Genomic DNA, 9,100 nt, shown 5'->3' with positions numbered 1-9,100 from the left:
ATAGAATGTCCAATGATTTGTTAAATTTGTTATATAAGCAATTTTTAACTTTCCTATGTTAATTAAAACTATTATGCTATTTTATCTTAGTTAATGACTAGTTTAGGCTAATTACTGCCATCTTAAAATTTCTGGTGAAGTCCTGTGCTTGTTTCCGGTTTCTTCTTGTTGGTATCTTGGTGGGGTTGTGTTTATGATTGGTGGTGTATCATAAAGGATATGCATTTTGAAATGTAGTTGCGAGTTGAGGATGTGATGTGTACGTGTTTGCATATGTATGTATGGGTATATTTCGTATTATGTTAATGTGTTTAGTTTGTGGCTTTTCGTCTCAATATGTAGGATTTTCATGTCTGTTTCTATATTGCTGTAGGCGTTGTAACTGTGGTTGGTATTGATGTGTTCTGAGTAGGTGGAGATCCTACACATTGAACCGAAAAACCATGTACACTATCACAATACAAATTATATCGCCTTTCATAAGTCCGTGGAATATTTTAGAAATTCACCACAAATGAACTATGCATTGATACCAAATTTTATTATACTGGAATAGAAGAAAGCTCATCAAGTTTTTTTTACATGTTTCACAGATGCTCAATCTTTCCATTTCTGCTCATACGGCAGACATCTATGTGATAACTGATAATCAATAATAATCCCATGTGCGTGTGAGTATATCACAGTCGACCAGACCCACAGCAGTGTTGATATAGTTGAAGATTAGAGGGGAGCAGAGACACAAAGACAGTATTCTTCAAAAATTACCAAGAAGAAAAATTCACGAGGTTAAATCCGGGGACCGGTGTGGTCACGGCATTAACGCGTTATCTTCTTGTTCTGTTATTTATGGCAAATTTTGATTGAGATACCCTCGCACGTGTTTATGGTAGTGAGCTAGACAGCCACCTTGTTGAAAGATTTAATCATTTCCCCTGTATTCATTCAGCTGTGACATCAACCAGTTTTCCAACATGTTCATGTAAATCTGAAATTTCTCATATAATTTCTTGATACTGTTGAAAACAGGTGCTGCCTTCTGGAATTCCGCTCGAAATCATCGCTGTACAATCATTTTGGACTAGACTCTTAAGTAGAAATTGCAACATACAAAATGATTGCTCATGTTTACTGAACGCTATATTTGTTACTACTGTCTCCTAGCGGCAAACTACGGCAACTATGAGAGCGGGCTTTTCCTTTAGAAAAACTTGAGAGTTTCCCTCTCAATCGCCTAAGAATTACCATCATCCGTTGCGTAATTTATTTGTAGTGAATTATACCTACTAAAATGTTACACGGACTTATGAAAAACGGTGCATAGAGATATATAAAAACACATGCACAACACATCCTCAACACGTAACTAAATTTCAGAACACACATCCTTTTTGACACACCCCCACCAAGGCACCAACAAGAACAAACCGGAAACACGCGTAGGACCTCTGAAGATGGCGGAAATTAAGCCGAAATTAGTCATTAACTAAGGAAAACTACCGTAATAGTTGCAATTAACAGAGGACTTAAGAAGTTTTTTTATTAACAAATTTAATAAGACATTAGTGATAGCGGAACGCGCCGGAGACACACAATTCCCGTGCATCGCTCAGTAATCATTTCCCCGTCCGCTAAAATATATTCTACACAGAGTTCCACCACCTTTATCTCCATTTGAAAAGCAATGGTTAAAAGTATGTCAAAAGATGTAGGCCTATACAAAATGCCTACTAGTCTACTGTGATGTGATGTTAATTGCATTTATTACTGTAACAAACAACAAAATGCTAAGTAAATGATAATTCATTACAAAGTTATAAAAAAATGCAATTTAGTATAAATAATTCCTACATTGCAGAAAAATAATTAAAGTAAAATATTGTGATAAAAATAAAAAAGACGTAGAAGGTGGTTTGAACTATGATGGTTTAATTTTAAAGCAGCGTACGAATATCTTGAGCTGCGGTCACAGGAGTAATATTCATTTGCAAAATACAGTGTTGCCACATTTTGAAAATTAAAATTTGTTCTAACTAAATTTTGTCATGAACATTTTCATCCAGGATTCACATTGTTCAGTCTGTGTGCGCGAATTTTGGAAAACTCTGTACATCCGTGATATCTTAAGATGGTTCAGAGTTTTCTTGAATGTTGTTTGAATTTCATCATAAACTGAAAGAGTTTCATTTCACAAAATTAGAACAGTAGAAAACGAAAATAATTGGAAATAATTCTGCACTTATGTATAATCTATGTTGTCTCAGACTATACAAAATTTTGTTGAACGTACTAATTGGTAATTCCAAAACGTGCTTGTACATTGTGAGAAAGAATAAATAGTAGAAGCGTGTGAAAATTAATTTAATGAACTATTATTTTCAATAGATAAACGAATAAACTAATAAACAAGTATCACACACGGATGGGGTGCGAATTATTATGTTTGCTGTTGACTGTCACATCCCAGTGGTGGAAGGATTTATCCACCTATGTAATTTTAAGAATGATAGGACTAGTGAGTGCTGGAGTAGTTCTAGAAAATCTCACCTAACATTTTAAAATCATCAGATCGAACCTTTCTTGAAAACAAATGTTTCAAAATAACGCAGAACATGCATTTCAGTAGTCATCTGTCAAGATGTTGGATCACACTTCTGTCTGGGGTCCTTCACTTATCATTAGGGCCGTGACAATCAGTATATTTGTATTAGTCTGAGGTGAGAACATAAGACGCCGGTCAGAATGTAGTCGGCGTTTCAAGTACAGGCAGCGGAAGCGAATTTGACACACGCCTAAGCCAGCACGTTCCGTGTTTTGCATACGATTATTGCGTGTTTAAATCAAGACAATACAATTATTGTACAATAAAGATTAATATCGAAAAGATCTAACATACTGGTGATGTTGAGAATAATTGTTGGAAATCATACTTAAATTGTCACAAAGTGGCAAAGCATAAGTCTGAAAAGATGTTTTCTTTATATTTAGAGTTTTGCATTACAGTTTTAGAATCTCGAAAACGTAGGCTATATGGCGTATAATTTTTCTTTCCCTATATTTAATTGTTACATTAATTTATTTATCACATCTATTCTGTACCTTACTCTTCTTGCATGTTGTCCGCTTAGTTTCGGTTGCTACTGCAATAAACAACAACATTCATTTTCAAAGTTTCAAATGAAAATGACCGCCGAGTATCGAATAGTACAAACATATTTTATTTTTACTTCAATTTTTATTGTACCTGAGATTTTAATGTACTTCTCTCCTACCCCTTCTACCAATGAAGTTCAACCGTCCACCACACAGATCAAAGACCGCATATACAGTCATAGTAGCCTTACGGTCATAGTAAACAGTACGTTCCAAAAATATGTTCGGGTTTTCCGTGACGAAAGAGCTTTCAATATTGAATCATTTTCGCACAGGTACTGTCGTCCATTTGCCTACGTTGTATCCCGGTTTTTCCCACCAGCTTCTATTCGCCTCTCTGTAAAAGCTAGTGGCTGGGCTGTCTTAGCTTAGGAATTGGACGTCTGCGTTATATTATACAACTGTTAAAATAACTTAAATAAAAGGGCCTCGTTAAGTAATTAACTGTCACGTGATTTCCCCCTTTCTACGACCCTGCGACATAACCACTTGGACGGACAGTTGATAGCATGTCTGAGTAATTTTATCTTTTCTGATCGGGCAGAAGTCAAAATTGAATTTACAGTACGTAAGGTACTCTTTTATAGAGTAGGTACAGAATTATTTCAACATGAATTACTAGTACGAAGGACGAAACTGGTAAATGGAATTAGGTACAATAGTCTATAGTGCGATAATATGCACATTAGAACTGAAGCCTATATCGAAATGAACGGCCACCACTTTCAAAAATGTGTTTAACTATCCATATTATGATTACTTTTCAATTTAACTTCATTCTCTATAGTGTAGGCTAAAGTGCTGTAGACAGTATAATATACACTGCATAATGAATACGTCCGCATGGACAGCTCATTTCGTGAGTAAAAACACTCATTGTTAATACTTACTGCATTTTGATTAAACAAAAACCTAATGAAAATTATCAAACTCAAAAGTGTGATATTTCCTAGTTTACGTAAATGGGTGAACTACTTTTCTTCCCTCCTATACCTAGTATTGTGATTTGTTTGTATTTTACACCAGTATCATCGAACTCCAGTCGTGGAAGGGAGTAGCAAACGGTGTTTCCTGATCTCCTGTTGATCCAAAGGTATAGCCAGGTTAATATTAGAAATGTTAGTAAAAATAAAATGATGTCCCTGTATAACCTTGTATGAGGAAAAACTGCGTTCAACATTGCGCATATGTAAAATATTTCACATCATCAAGTTTATAACAATCGCACTTGTCATCTGATGAAACTTTTGCAATTTTGCATAATGAATTGAAACCACCGTTTTTTGTATTATTGTGAGATGTTTCAGCCAATGTTGAACGCAGTTTTTCGCATACCAGGTTATACTATCCGACACTCGGCGGTCATTTTCATTTGAAACTTTGAAAATGAATGTTGTTTATTGCAGCAGGAACCGAAACCAGTCAAACAACATGCAAGAAAAGTAAGGTACGAAATTGATGTGGTAAATAAGTTAAATATAGAGAAAGCAAAATTGTACGCCATATACGTTTCCGGCTTTCTAAAACTGTAATGCAAAACTCTAAATATTAAAAAAAAAAAAAAACATCTTTTCAGACATGTTTTACCACATTTGTGACAATTTAAGTATGATTTCTCAACCCCACCAGCAGACCTTTCCGATATTAGCTCTTATTATACAATAATTGTCTTACCTACGTGTTCCTAGGATTATTTTGAGTGAAAAAGTTCTAATCAACATGTGTCCGACTTGCAATGGTATCTACAGGAAACACAATTCTAAATTAATCATTTGACTTGTGATTTAATTACAACAGTACGCAACCTCGTCGTAAGGGTGTAGTTCAGTTGATTCTAAACAGAATGCTCGCACATCGCTCAGCTACATAACTTTGGTTTATACCTATTTCACATACGAAATGTCCAGGCTCTGCAACCAAATTATGTTCCTCTTCTTATCAGACAAGACATATAGCTGCAGCAAGATTGTGCACCTCCACGCTTTGGTATGTGTGTGACTACATTTTTAAATCAACAGTTTCCACATTGTTGGATTGGCCAAGAAGGTCCAATGGCTTGGCCATCAAGATCACAAGATCTGTCTCCATTAGATTACTTCCTTTGGGGCAATATAATATCAGTTGTGTATGCTGCTCGGTTGAACACAAGGGTCGAATTTCTCGGGAAAATAATAGAGTACGGTGAAGGCTTGAGAAATGATAGCGGTGTTGTAATGAGAGCGATAAACTCTCTTACAGACAGAACTCAAAGATGCCTCGACAACCTTGTTGGTCATTTCGAATTTCCAATGTCACAAATCAGAATAAGTATTCCTCAAAACAATATTGAAAAGTCAATCACAAGTAATAAAATTATTAATTTAGAGTTGTGTTTTCTGTAGATATCGTTGCAATTCGGACCCATGTTGATTAGAACTTTTTCACCCAAAATAATCCCAGGAACACGTAGGTAAGCTATGGATATCTCACTGCGGGACACTATATTTCAACTAAACTGTGACTATGAATTAAGACTCTGTAGTAGACTACTATTAAGAATTTTTTTACATGTTCGATATTATAGCTGTGAAGCGATGTACGAATATCATTGAATGTAAATGAATAGATACAGTGCGTTCGTAGCTCGGCCTTGGACTGGGTGAAGATTGGCGCGCCTGCCGCCAGAGTAGCGCTGTAGCTACCGCCGAAGCGCGCAACGGTCCGGCCGAGCTACGAACGCACTGTACAATACAATACATATTATGTTTTATATTTGTATTATTGTATCTTTAATTTGTTGTATTATTAACAGAGTGAAAACATACTAGTACGAGAGGGCAGTGAATTTGATACTGAATGTAAATGTAAATAAATAAATAATTTATTATTATTATTATTATTATTATTATTATTATTATTATTATTATTATTATTATTATTGAGTATATTTATAATTCTTATACATTTGTTCGCTTAAAATTTGAGAAATAAACGCATATTAAATATTAACTATTGTATTTTATTTACCATTATTAAACTTATTATATTTCATTGGCATATTAAGAATTTAAGAGAGGGAGAGATTCAGGACAAATCAACTCCATTTCTACCACAGAAGGAAGACATCTACAGACGTCTCAAGCCTGAATGGCCATTTATTATGAGCAGGAAGCGCATTTTCGTTTCCAAACAAGTTAGGGAATTTATCGGTTAGTATGTACATCCTGGGGGTCTATATGACTATAGGATATCGGTAGTGTGTTTATGACAATATATATTGGCTAGATTGGAGAATGGGGTGATGTCATGTGATCGACGTACCGTATGTAAGAAGGTTAGTGGGTTAGTTGAGGTGATATCTCAGTGACATGAGGTCAACTTATGTGAGAAGGTTAGTGGGTTAGTTGAGGTGATACCTCAGTGACATGAGGTCAACTTATATGAGAAGGTTAGTGGGTTAGTTGAGGTGATATCTCAGTGACATGAGGTCAACTTATGTGAGAAGGTTAGTGGGTTAGTTGAGGTGATATCTCAGTGACATGAGGTCGACGTTTGTGAGAAGGTTAGTGGGTTAGTTGAGGTGCTATCTCAGTGACATGAGGTCAACTTATGTGAGAAGGTTAGTGGGTTAGTTGAGGTGATATCTCAGTGACATGAGGTCAACTTATGTGAGAAGGTTAGTGGGTTAGTTGAGGTGATATCTCAGTGACATGAGGTCGACGTATGTGAGAAGGTTAGTGGGTTAGTTGAGGTGATATCTCAGTGACATGAGGTCAACTTATGTGAGAAGGTTAGTGGCTTAGTTGAGATGATATCTCAGTGACATGAGGTCGACGTATGTGAGAAGGTTAGTGGGTTAGTTGAGGTGATATCTCAGTGAGTTTTATTTACTCGTCGTGTTGGTTTCGAGCCCCTACCACGCTGTAGCGGAGAACTGAGAAATATGTTCCCAAATTGAAGCAGCAGAAAGCCGCCATTTGTTTGTTAGAAAACGCGCGGGATTTCGAAACCGCTATTTGAATACGTGTTGTATTGCGTATCCGACAGCTAAATGTTTTTGTTTAAAGGAACAATACTTCCTCTGCGATATATCTTTAATAACGTGTGTCTCCTGTCAGCAGAGTTGCTAGGTTTTCTGCGAGGGAAATCGGGATATCAGAAGCTAACTTAAGACATTATATTTATCATCACTTTATCAAAGAGATTTATAGTTGTTTTCTGCAAAGTAGTATTCGCGTGCTTTTAATGTAATATTCGTCTCCCTGAGAAACACTACAATACGAAAGACACACAGTAGGCTACAGTGAATACTACAGGCTAATCGTTTTTTCTTTTATTAACCATGAATATGTTTTAACCATTCGCTACTAAATTAACTTTGCAACTTTTCTTTTTCGGAACCGGTACTGCAACAGTACATCGACGATGAGTCCATGTTTAAACACAGTTCACTGCACTACAAAACGCAGCAATTGTATGTGTCTGTTATTAGTGTAAAATACGATATCAAAACGCTCTTTTTTTTTGGCACTCAACGCACCTAAAATACACAATGTTAATTACTTGCTAGAACAGTAACTAGGTACCGAAACGGATTAATCAACAATGTGGTAGAACTAGGGGAACTATTATCTTGCGAGTAGAGTTACCTTACGGCAATCAGCTGGGTTACCTCACAGACTTACTAAATTTCCGCGGGTTACCTCTTTGTTTACGATGTAACCATCTGAGTCAATATATAAATAAAAATATCGGATAATAGGAAATGCAGACTAACTTGTTTAAATTGCGTTCTAGGCTATTATCCCTCAAATCGGGATTTTTATCAATCTCGATCCGCTTTATCGGGATTCAACCAGGCTGTCACACTTGCATCATTTTCATAGGAACTCCGAATGTGAATATTCATAACCAAGGTTAATAATGTCTACTTTTTAATTTGATCTGTAGATTAAACTGTTGTATAAAATCAAAAAGCATTATTTATTATTATTATTATTATTATTATTATTATTATTATTATTATTATTAGTAGTAGTAGTAGTAGTAGTAGTGGTAGTAGTAGTAGTAGTAGTAGTAGTAGTAGCAGCAGCAGTAGCAGTAATATAAAAAACTGTTTCATTAATCCGTAACTAAGACAAGAGTTACTTTCAATCAGGGATATTAAAAATTAACTTTTTGTAGTTTATACAGTTTCTGTTGAGTTGTCCAAAGGAACGATAGTGTGAAAATTCCTTCCTCTAACAGGCTATGTGGCCTAATACTTGTTCTGGGAGATGAATTTGAAATGTGTTATGCCATTACTTAATGAGTGGTTAGTACATGTAGTACTAATGAACATGTTTCAGCTTTTAGGCTCTGAAATTTGTTTATATATATATATATATATATATATATATATATATATATATATATATATATTTTAAACAGGATCTATTTCTACCGTCCCGCGCCGTGGCGTGGTGGTCTAAGGCATACTGCCTAGGGATCGCATTATGGAATGCGCGCTGGTTCGAGTCCTCATGGGAAAGAAATTTTGTCATGAAATTTCGGCCATTGTATGGGACCGGTGCCTATCCAGAATCGTGATGCACTTGGGGAGCTACGATAGGTAGCAAAATCCGGTTGCGAAAGCCAGCTATAAAGGCTGGGGGGATCATCGTGCTAACCACACGATACCTCTATTCTGGTTGGATGATCGTCCACCTCTGCTTCGGCATGTGGGCGTGAGGCCAGCAGCCGGCTGGTCGGTCTGGGGCCTTCACGGACTGTAGCGCCACGGATTATTATTATTATTATTATTATTAATTCTGTATCTTCGAATTCGGCGAATAATTTTATTATTCATGTATGCACTGAAACAACAGCTGTTTGAAGAAAGGGAAGGATGTGGAGTGGATGAAGGACAATAACAATGTATACGGTAATAACATAGTTTGAGAGGTAACAACTATCTTCGAAATGAGTT

Source organism: Periplaneta americana, chromosome 14, assembly GCF_040183065.1.
Source record: "Periplaneta americana isolate PAMFEO1 chromosome 14, P.americana_PAMFEO1_priV1, whole genome shotgun sequence".
NCBI classification, from domain to species: Eukaryota; Metazoa; Arthropoda; class Insecta; order Blattodea; family Blattidae; genus Periplaneta; species Periplaneta americana.
This window is presented reverse-complemented; position numbering follows the sequence as displayed.